We start from the raw sequence: 12,790 nt of genomic DNA, 5'->3' as shown, positions 1-12,790 counted from the left end.
TAGTGCTTTCCTTGTATCTGCATGAGACTCTAAGCAGAATCGGGTGCCTTGCCATTGATAATCACAGTGGGACTAGGCTTGTCCTTGATTTTTAACAAATGTAGTGGAATAACCTCGAGCCTTTTGTTCCTGAACTTCTTAAAGCTCTCAAAATCTCCAAGACTCAGATTGGTCCTTGCCCATTTGAATGATTGTTCAAAGGATTGAGACGACTGTAAAAGGTCTTCAAAATTATTAGCCTCATGGTTATAAGGCTTGATTTTAACTGAAGTGGTGATGTTGTATGCTATCTTGTCTGGATCAAACTGCCTTTTAGGCAAAGTATGGAGCTTGAGACCTTCCAGGCTTACTAATTCCTTTATAGCATGATTAAAATTTGCTAAGGAGAAAGAACCGCACCTGATAGGAAAAGATGGCCATAGCAACTTCTTAATTTCTTTGAGAAATTTGGTCAGACCTTTCCCCACAGTTTGGTGGGCTATTTCTCTTGCTAAAAAATTATCAGAAACATACAGATGGAGAACATGTGGATCTGCTATGCTACCAAAAACCCTATTGTAGGTGAACCATTATTCAACAAAATATTTCTCAACAGCCAAAAGGTCTGTAGCAGCTTCTTGGGAAAATATGGGGGCTTTCTTATTGAAAATTAATTGATATAGTGGAAAAATAATGGCATGACAAATTTGATAGAAATAGGGGACATAATGGGATTCCCAAATTTTCTTATGGTTGAGATGGATAGGGTGGGGGTCCTGCAAGGTCCATTTCCAACCCATGATTGGAAATCTAGTGCAAAAACAGATGGTGTCCATTATGTAGGCACTAAAATAGAATGGAGGAAGGTTTTCTAGAGAGGAGGATCTCTTCTGTTGATATTCGGTGATGATGGCGGCTAGGTTATCAAATAGGATGGTAGCCCAATTCATGATGTGGCAATTAACATAGGCATCAATCTGAGGAGTCCATTCTATGGAGAACTTAGCATTATTAGGTAACCTGTATAGTCTACATAACATAACAGCTGCATAGTTGTAGGGGTTAGCCAAAGAGGCTATAGGATACATACTCGATTTATCGAATTTGAACTTATTCTCCAATACTCTCCAACCCTGAATCATCTTGAGGGGTTCTTCATACTTCTTGGTGAAGCTGGCCATGCACGTCTTATCATATATATCCTGAGGGTTAGGTATATGGTACATTTTCTTTAGGTCCTTTGCTCTGAATGATCCCATGAGTGCCATTATCGAATTTCTGATTTTTCCATCTTCAATGGTGAGGTTTTCCACGACGACTAGATCATATTAGTGTATGGGAGGATTTTATCTCTCGCTCCTATCCTATGAAGGAAAGAACATGCAGCATCCTTTATTTGGAGTCTCGAAGGTCTTATTGCATCAGTTGTTGATCTTGTGACAGTAATCTTAGGATGCTCGTCCTCAAGCCGATTGTATATCACCTCCCAAGCTATTGCACCTCTGTCAGTGCTACATACCATATCAGAGAATATAGGAGACATTTCTGCAAGCTCGGACTCTACAATGCTCAATTTTTTCTATTTTTGCATCACCTTCTGTAATGATATATATTTTGTAGCTTGCCTGAAATGGATGATATATATCAGCGCATACAATATTGGGCAATTAAGGCTGAAAGCTTTGTGAAAAGAATTGAATCGTGGGAATATTTCAAATAAGATATTCAACATTAACTATCAATACCCTACTAAATCATTACCTCTCCTCGAGCCGCTAAATATTAATTACCCTGTAAAACCATTCATTATTATATTTAAAACACAGTTACTTCCCACACATGCTGGCTGATTCAAGCATTGAAAATTTTAAACATTTTTTATATAATGTTACCTATTCATAATGCGAAATGCAATTGCAGATATCGCAATATCACATTTCACAAATCGTTGGCGGATGACATTGTGGCAGGTCTTTTTACTTGTGACTTTCGTGAAATGCGATTTGTGATTTCTTAAGGGGTTTGTTGGGTATGTCGCAGTGGGAGGATCGATCGCATATCACAATTTCTTTAAAGTGTTTATAATCATCAAAAAAATGTGATTTGCGATCTACGATGGGTATCCTAAACTTGGATGGTTCTAAGAGTTTTTTCAAGGCAATTTCTTAGAGTTAGGATTTATTTTCTAAAGACTAAAAAAATTAAGAAGGGTCCCCATTTATATGTCTAACATTAGCTTTTATTATACATAAATTGGGGGGGGGGGGTTGTTTCATAGTACAACAAGTTACTAAACTTCTTTTCCTCAACTAACCTTGGGTGGATGAATTGATTGGGGAAAATATCCCAGGTTAAGCCCCCTTATGAAAGAGGGTTATTTATCTGTTTAAATTCCTATTGGGTTGTAGTTTTTTACCATAACCATTCCCTGATGAGATGCTAGAGGGTGATTCTGAGCCTTATGGCTAATGGTTGACCCTTGTTGTCTAGGAAATCCTATTTGGAGACAAAGATGATCCCTCTAGCCCAATGAGTGGGACTAGCAACCTATGTGACAATATACTGGACACTTTCCTAAGTTACAATTGAAAAGAGAGACGAAGAAGATGGCCTACCTCATTTTGATGCTATCACACCTTCCTTTGTTGAAGACCTTGAATCACTTGCATCACGGGTTCGTTGCTGCTGCTTACAACATTTATGCACCTACACAAGAGATCAAGGCACAACAAGGCATGCAAATGAAAATATCATATTCAAAAGTAATATACTTAACAAATCAAGGAGCGTTAAGACAAATGATACATAAACATACACATTTGTGGAAAATGAACCAGTAGTTGTATATTAATAGAATAAAAGAGGAAGCATACAACCAAGCCTTAATGTCAATAGGCTCTCCGTGAATGAATGCCCAAGTCCAAGCTAAGCTCTCCAAACACTCCTTCTCCAAGCCAAATTAGTATCATATAGGCACAATCTTAGCATAAGGGTGCAAATAGACAAAGACCAACTATTTGGGAATGGGAGAGGATGAATAAATAGGCAGGGAAAGGGACTTATGATCTCTCCAAAGATAGGAGTAGGCCCTCATCTCAAGGAGGTTTCTCATAGGGATAAGGCGAAGAGTCAAAGTTGGGAGAACTCGACTTCATCTACGCTGAACAAGCTCTAGCTCGTCGCTTTAGAAGCTTCTAGATCATGAAGCTTCTCATCGTCTTTTGGAAAATTTTGTTTTACGGGTCATCGAAGGTATACAAGCAAACAAAGTGATGCCATCGTGGGTATAGTATAGTGCAATAGGCGACCATCATGATTTTCAGTCTCATAAGGGTGATGATTCTCAAATTAGGGTTTTAGAGTGATTTCCTTCAAGGGAGGCTCAAGGCATTTTCCAATAAGTATCTTAGGGATGATTTGAGTTGGATATCTGAATGAGTACACTACATGATGGTCATGTTTCGGGCACTTCGGGGTATGTCACAAGGAAGTGTGGGAGGTGTGAAAAAGTATTGTGTAATAGATGCCCATTAAAGCATGAAGGAAAAATGGGGAGTGATGGCTGAGATTCTCTACAAGATTTTGCAAGAACAAGAACAAACACTATTAGGAGACCTGAAAATCAAGGATGAATATACATATACATATATGATATCAAAACATGAATCCACGGTATGGACGCAACCATCCAGATAATAAGGACTATATGAAAGGATCCATTTCATGGGCTCATCCATCCAAATGATAAGGATCTAAGGTATGGACGCAACCACCCGATATAGAAGGATCATCATAATTGTAAAGTCCCATGGTATGGTCACAACCATCCATATAGCAGAAATGTGTGTACAATCATGAATAATACGTAACTCCATGCAGCCTGAGTCATATCACACATGACTCATGATATTGTGCTCCATCCCAACCCGATCAAAGTATGAATTCTAACATGCGAATGAATGTGTCGAAGTCAAACATGCTAGAAAACTACCTTATTACTGACCAATGATGTGGATCATTAATAGGCACAAGAGAAACCACCAATAATGTCAATGGCTCTCAAGGTACGACAATATAATCCATGAATGTGATAATGAAGCTAAATTCAAACACTCATGGAATCATCTGATTGAAGGTCAATGATGAAAACTTGTCATTAGATGTGAAGAACTTTCCATTAAGGCATGCAAGCTCTAAGGTACTTAAAGGGAGTTTCTAATTCATCTTCCTAGATAATTAGTTGAAGTCGACAAGAAGTGACATGTCGAAGGAGGGCCATGATGAGTCCCCGGCCATCGACACGAAACATAGAATAAAGTGGAATGAAGTGAATAAGTTCCAAGACTGTAATAATGGGTCAGACTTATGTATAGGTAAATAACTGCAGATATGACTTCTCTTGAACATGGGCGACATGACTTTGAAGTGTGGAAGAATTTGACTCAACATAGGACTAAAGTCCATGATGATGAAATGGAATAGTCAGATTAGAGGAAAAAATGGATAACCCAAACCAGAGAGGGCAAGTGATGGAGCGAGGATATCCCAAACTCGACACGAGAAGCAGAAGAGTGTTATATTCAAGAGCGACATGTTGCCTATACAAAGGATGTTTCATTTTCACTTTTCCCTACAATTTCTAGTTAGTACCCCAATTATTTTTATCACAAGCTTGAAGGGGATAGCATATGCTTGTCATGTAAGTTCATTCTTTGAATGAATCCATCCTAGTAAGTTTTACGAGCCCTAGGAAGGAGAAGCTCGGTCTCATCATGGTGACGAGTCTTTCATCGTAAAATTTTAATGAGTCCTAAATAAGAATAGCTTGGTATATTTTTCATAATTAGAGAGTTTGAAAAAGAGAAAAAATAAAACTCCATCATGTCCCTTTTCGCAATTAGTCCTTGGAACCTGAAAAGGTAGAAAACAATATTTGAGAGAACCTCTTGACCATATCGACCAAGGTGTACCTTTTTCGTAAATAGTCAATCTCAGCCTGAAAAAGGGGTAAACTTATACTGAGAAGATGTCAAATCATTTAATTTAATGAGTTAAAAAAGACAATTACTCGACAATCTTTTCATGTTTCGAGAGGTAAAAAAAGCTTAAAGATGACTCCAGGGGGTTCCTTTTTCGTTTGTTTTTAACGAGTCTGAAAAAGAGATAAAACAAAAATTCGTTGAGTTAGTTAATAATAATCACCATGTCCACCAGAAAGTACCTATAACTGCACAAGAATAACCATTGATCACTGATATCAAGAAAAATAATAAAATATTAATAAAATAATGGAAAAAAATGAAATTAAAACTTATAAATAGACCACAAGTTAAAATATTTTTACCATTTCACTGCAGTAAATTTTGAGAGTGCATTTTACCCTTTTTCCTTCGATTTTCAGGTGAACAGTGCGGGAGATCCAGGGCATCATTTCTCGAGTTGTCAGTAGCAGGTAAGAGCTTTGTCTTTTCTCTTGCATTTTATTACATTTTGATGCATTTTTAATGGATTTTTTCTTGCCAGTAGGAGGATTTTAATTTTTAAACGCTTGGGCAATCATCATGGGTTTTCTCATCTGACCTGTGATGATTGCCACTGAGCCAAAAGGCCCTTGCGATGGCATCTCTCTGTTAATAAAAAATAGGCGCGATGGTTCCGGGGCAGAATTTTTAAAGGAAAAACCCTCTTTTTAAGCAAAATATTTGAATTTTTCTCCATGGAAAAGCATCTAATTGTTGTGTAATGATGTTTTGAAGGATATTGTAGCTAATCATGGTTCTAAAATGGAAGGAAAGAAGCCATGAGGTGGAAGAGCACTAGGAAACCCAAGATCTGGAATGTATCAATGATTTGAGGAACTGTGGGTTGCTGAAGTTCTTTAGGACTACAAGACTAAGAGCTCAAAATGACCTGATGCACTACTTGATTAGCCTATGGGACATTGACTAATAAGTATTCATTATTGGAGACTAGGAGTTGGAGTTGGACGAAACTAATATTTATTTCATTAGTGTCGAGAAGAGGAGAAAGAGTTCAACTCTCCAGGGCTCGTCCTGGAGGTGAGAGCACCATTGCTCTAGCCGCGAGACATTACCCAAGTGTCGAGATGACAATTTGTGGGAAGGTGAAGATAGCTACAGTCAGAAATCTTCCCCTGAGGATGATCCTATTCACCATAGCTCGCGTAGCTAGGATGCAAGATTTGCACGAGACTTCAAAATCCCAATTCTAGTATGTAGTAGAATCTCTCACTCCAACAATATTCAACTAGTGTTCAGGGTTACTAGCCAATATGAAGAGGCAGCTGACCAAGGGTAAGCATGGAAACTTGAAACAGTTTGGCTTTGGTTTGATTTTGGTTACTTTCTTTCTGGAGCGCGTGCCCCCATTTTTGTATCAGTGGAAAAAGGTACCCGATCCTAATCAACAAGATGCGAGACTAGTCAGATGGAGTGAACACATGCCTCCAGGAGGAGGGGGTCAACAAATGCATTTCTTGCTACAGTTTTTCATTTGGCTACGTCGCCAATTGATTGTTGTGAATGACTATGCCTATGCAGGCATAGATTTTAGATGGGACCTGTTAGGGTCCTATAATAATTGGATTCATAATTTTGAATTGGCTATGGTTAGTCTTGTGATATTGTACATAATTTTGCATTCTACAAAATGTTTCCATATTAAAAATTAGAAAATGTAAAAAGGGTATGTCATAAAAGAAATATCAAAGGACAAAAAGAATAAGAAAAGATCAAAAAATGAAAAAATATGAACCCCAAACAAAAACAAATCATGAAAGTGTGCTAGTCCAAGTGCCACTACTTTTTACTTTACTATGCAAAATAATGGTTGTGTGTAGCTTGTCATAAATGCCACAACTCATGATAGTCAAAAAGTTTAATCTTCACTAGTTCATGCTTTAAATTTCATGTTTATAATTAGAGAATAAAGATCTAGCCAAATTGTTTAATCTTGGCAGATCAATAGTTAGGTAGAGAAATAAAATGTGCTCAACAACTTAATCTGAGCCATTGGAAGATATAAGGTTACAAGTAGATAGTTTGTTTTTCAAAAGAAAAAGGAAAGAAAGGGTCTGCTAGCCTAAATGCACCCAATAAAGTGAAGAAAAAATGTTAGGATAAGTAAAGGGTAGGTAGAAGAAAGGTTGCAAAAATACAAGGTTATCAAAGAATAAGCACATTGATCATGCTTAATCTTATGTTTCAGTGTGCAGGAGCAGTTATGAAAGTGAAAAGATGTTCACAAGTTTATTTGATTAACTTCCCCTCATTTCATTTCACCCCCCATTACATACTTGCTAATTTCCCCATTATCCCATCATTTCTTATTAAAATACCCTTTTCCCTTCGTTTTCACCCTTGCACTTTGGTTTCACATATTTCCCTTGAAAATTACCCTCAAAAGGTCATTTCCCAACCTAAAACCTCTTTATTCTAAGTTTTGTTTCCCCCCGTATTATTTAATTAACTTCCCCCTTCACATATTTCCCCAACAAAAACCCATTTAACCCACCCCCTTGGCGGTTAACGAAACCCACCACATTAAACCTTGGTTACATTTTACTAAACCCACTTATATTTAACCCCCATTTATTCATTCATTAATTACAGTCGTTAGATCTTCCACTTCTAGATCTAACGACACACATCCATATCATTCTCATCCCCTCTCCGACCTTTACTAGCCTGAGAGCACGCGAGATTTGCGGTTTTGCTCGGGCCCCTTTTGGCTACGTGGTGGTTCCAAACGAACTTGCGTGCTCTCAAGGAAATACGCCTCACTGCCAAAAGCGGTGCGATGGCCCCAAAAACCGCCTCCTCGCCAAAAGGCGAAACGATCACTATTCATTTATGAAATTCTGTGCTAATTCTAGCCGTTACCCTTTAAAAGGCCGAAGATGCTCATTTTCACTCTTTTCGCTCATTTGCACTATGAAAGCTGCCTAAGCCTTCTTGTGCCACCCTGAGCCTCTGCAACCGAATTTCACCCCTAATTACCTCCCGAACACATTCCAGACTCCATCCACAGACATCTCAATTCAATAAATCCATTCATTGCCTTCCTCGCAGACATATGCTTTATTAATGATTATTTTATTTTGCAGGTGATTAGCAGAATAGGAGCTTGGATAAATAGTTTTGATACTAGTTCCAAAACCTGTTTACTCCAAGATTCACAAGGAAATGTATTCAAAAGGCTTTATTCAGAAGGAAAAGACAATTATCACAGGGTATAAGGAAACAATTTACACAGTGAATGTTAAAATAGAGATGAAATTATTTTCACCAGCACAACAAAAAATTCTTACAAACTACTCCCCAAGAAACATTTTATATTCTACATGTGTCTTTTAGTAAAAACATTTTTTACTAAAAACAAAAAAGCATAAAAGAGTGAGTAAGATTTACAGTAAAAGGTAAAAATGAAAGCAGGTGACAGAGCATTCATGGTAAAAGACTAAACAAAGGAGACAGATAAAGAAATACAGTTGAAAGACTAAACAGAGGAGGCGAATAAAGTGCATCAAATGAAAGTGTATCAGATGAAGGTCATAAGTAAATATGACATCCAGCATGAAGACCAAACTGCCAAGTAGCTTAAAGGCCAAAATATCAAAGACTAAAAGTCAACAGAACCTTAATAACAAGGACAACAAACAACAGTTCAATAACTGTCTCTATCTTCTTGCATGAAGATATTTCCTTTTCCTAGATTAGTTCTTAATGCAGTTTGAGATATTTTGTAAATTCGTTTTGTATAAATAATTCATAGTTCGAAGTATTGAGTGTGGATTACTATACATTTGGAGAGTTATTTTGATCTTGAACCTAAGGGTTATTGTACCAATTTTCAAGTCAACAGACTAGAGCAAGTAATAAAACCATTGCATTACAGGATTCATGAGATGAGCTATTTGCAGTGAAGTATCTTCTTTGTCTGATTTTGTTACTTTCTTATGTGTTTCATTAAATTAAATGTTATCCAAATTGGAATGAATTAAACTGGAAATATAACTTAGAACTTGTTTAAGCAAACTATGTTTTGCACAATTGATCATTTATATGTTTTCCTCTGATATTCGGATTTGAGAATCCTTAATTGATCTCCCATCTTGGTTGACCTCTTCCATTCTCTTCATAATCCGGCCCAAGGAACCCTTAATTGCTCCCTGGATCCGATTAAGAACTACTTCACCATCCAGCCTTTGAGATCTACAAAAACTCACCTATCTTGCCCTGTAGACACTATCTTTTAAAAGCTTGATCCAGTCCCGTTTGTCTCACATTTGACCCCATAGCCCAATGATAAAAGCAACCCTCGTTTCATCTATGTAAGTGATCCCACCACCCAAATTCAAATCAAAACTCAAGTGCAAAATATAACTAGCCTAAAATCATTTTAACTAAAACAAAGTTAAATTATAAAGAGAGATCCCCCTCTGAGATTAGGAAGGCTAGATCCTAATCTCTAAAGTTGGTTTGTGGTTACCTCTATCATTTCTTTCTTTAACAAGTTCAAAAGAAATTTTGGAGTGAAAACGTCATTGGTGACCTCAATCCTCAGTCTAATAAAACTTTAAGGAAATGTTAAATTTCATCTTGAACCCCTTAAGGTCATTTTCAGAAGTTGTTTTTGAAAAATTTCATAAAAATAGTTTAAAAAGTTAAAATTCTGGCTCCCAAGAAGATTCACTATACCAAGGAAAATCCAGATCCAAACCCTGCTACAATAGTTGATGACCCAGACAGAATTTTAAGAAAACCTAAAAAAGTAGAAACTCAAACAAGTAGTAGCTTGTTAGTCAAAGAAAATTCACTCCTTGAGGAGTTGTCAACTTTAGAGGAAATTCCATTTGATTTGTCATTTGACCTATCATTGTTTAGAATTAAATCTGAGAATTCAATCCATGAAACAGTGTTAGACCCTGAGTTTATTCTACTCATTGAATAAAAAAGGGTGATTATCCATCCAGATTTAGATAAATTTGTCTTGGAGACTTTTGACAAGTTAGAAGCTTTGATTTCTACATTGATAATCCATATAGATGATGCTTACCTTCAACAATTTGTTGAACTAGCTGCCGTCACTGCTGTTTCCTCTGAAATTTCTGCACAATCTTCACTCACTGTACGTACACCTTCATTTACTACAAACTCACCTATAGTATCCACCACAATCCATTCCCCTAAACTAGTTATTCATAAATCATCCTCATCATCATCTAGTTCATCTCCATCCAGTTCAAGTCCTTCCTCAAGCACCACAACTTTACCCCCTAGTCAAACCAGAACCTCAACCATGGCATACCGATATGCACCTCTGGTTTTACCTACACAACTCAATGCCATGCCCCAAAATTATCAGAGAAAAATATTTTTGTTTGATGCTACTTGTTAGTACACTATGCAATGGCATGTGAACAAGATGACTGACTATTTTGAGTTTCATGAGATAGATGAATCAAATGTCCAAATGAAGTTGTTTACCCAAACAATAATTGGGGATGTCAAGAAATGGTTCAAAACCTTACCTGCCAATCATATTGTAGACTTAGTTAATTTTCATAGATTATTCATTGGTAGATGGGAGAGAAATAAAAACCCTTTGCAAATACTTTCTGAATATGAAAACATTAGAAGAGCTCCTAATGAGTCAGTTCAGGACTATTGTACTAGGTTCAATAGCATCTACAATGCAATCCCAACCAATATTAAGCCTCCACCTAACCTAGCATTAATTAAATTCCCTGATGGTTTTGACACTGGCATGTCATACCAATTAAGGGAAAGAAACCCTGAAACATTGGAACAAATGCAAAGTAATGTTGTTAGTGTAGAGGCCAACCTATTAGCCAAGAAAGCTAGAACAAGAAATGAAAAGATAGTTGTAATTAAAGAGGAAACTTCCACTTCTGATGGAAGGATAGACAGTTTAGCCAAGTGCGTAGAGAGAATAATGGTTAGATTAGAAAACATGGAAAGGAAAACTCAATGGGAGAATCAACAACCACCCCGAATAAGAAACCCCAACTTTAGGAAGAACCCTAACACTAGAAAGAATGCTATACCAGATCAACAAATTAGGCCTCCCTTCCAAGAAAACTATGTTGAGGGTTCACAGAGCCATGAAGGAGAGGATGAAACCTAGATAAACTTATTAGGAATAAAAAATGAAGATGTTGTTTTTCTTACTCAGGAAGAACATGAGTTGTACATACTGCAACAATTACAGTTGGAATCTGGTGAATCCTTTGAATTTAAATAGGGATATGAGTCAACTATATATGAGTTGCACAAGCAATATATCTTAAGAAGTAAAAAGAACAATGAAACTCCCACTAAGAGATCAATCTAGACTCGGACTAAGAAAATAACAGAAGCTCATGTTACCAAAGTGTTACAAATCCTCCCTAGGGGAACACTGGAGACTTCTATCCCAAAAATTGTATATATAACCTCCACTACAACTCAAACATAAACAATTACTTAAATCAATCCAAACAAGAGGAATCAAAGCAAAACAACTGAAACACAGACTGAAATGCCTAGTATTGAAAAACAAGATAAAAACACAGAGACTACATTTGTTAAGGAATATTTCATCCAAACAAATAGACCTCAACTCCCTTTCAACCTCAAAACTGAAATAACAAAATTAAAGATATCAGTTCCTTTGACCGAACTAGTAAAGAATGAATCCTATAGATCACAGATAACTGAAACTTTAAACATAGGAGAGGTAGAAGATGCTGTCAATTTGAATTATGATCAACCTGAATTATTGTTTGGACCTGAGGCGAATGATACTCAACAACAAGGGGGAATCCCTCCTTTCTACATTAGCCTAAAAATTCATGACAAAATATTACAAAATTCTATGTTAGACTCAGGGGCATCCCATAATTTGATGCCAAAAGAAATCATGGAGAGACTGAACTTAGACATCACCAGACCATATAAGGAATTGTTTTCCTTTGACTCTAGCCAATTTAAATGCCTTGGTTTGATTAGGGATTTATGTGTAACTCTAGTCCAATACCCAACAAAGAGTATTGTAATGGACATAGTAGTTGCAGACATCCCTCCCAGATCTGGAATGTTGTTGATGAGCCTCATCATTGGGTAATTATATGGGCCTTAATTTTCCTTAATTCACCTCCTAGCTTAGTCAAACCAACTATTCTCATAACTTATTGCATACTTTTGATTATATTTTGTTTATGAGATGAGTTAGAGTTGGATATTTTTCTTTGTGGTCTAATGTGCATGTAATGTAGGAATAAAGGATAAAAGCAAGGAAAATGCAAGAATAAAGGATAAAATCAAGGAACTATGGAAAATACCTTGGTCAAAACGCGAATGGGACAAAGGAGAGGAATTATAGGAGGTAAATCCTCCTCATTTACTACCCCTCCATTCGAATATTCCTCCATCAGCTCGAAGTGAAAACAACCAAATCATGAGGACTAGAAGACAATTGAGCAAGTGAAAAGGACAGAAAATAGTTTATTTTGAGTTGGGAGCCAAGCCTCTGTAATTTGAAGGAAGTCGTTGGAGACTTCAGATGTATAAGTAGAGAGGCTTAGGACCTCAGTAGGATTCAGATTTTTTAATTGTAAAACTCTACTTTATTTATGAGTTGCAAGACTTGTGACAATTTTGTTTTGTAATCCATGGTTTTTATAGTAAAGATGAGTTATGTTTTGAGCAAACACTCAGTTAAATTAGAGGGCTGAAGCTCTTGGGTTAGGGCCCAACTCGAGCAGCCAAAGCTCCTCTTTATTGTACAT

The sequence above is a fragment of the Pinus tabuliformis genome, chromosome 2_2 (assembly GCF_031772625.1).
Source record: "Pinus tabuliformis cultivar Carrire ecotype Pingquan chromosome 2_2, CPIR1, whole genome shotgun sequence".
Classification (NCBI taxonomy): Eukaryota; Viridiplantae; Streptophyta; class Pinopsida; order Pinales; family Pinaceae; genus Pinus; species Pinus tabuliformis.
Note: the sequence above shows the minus strand (reverse complement) of the source record.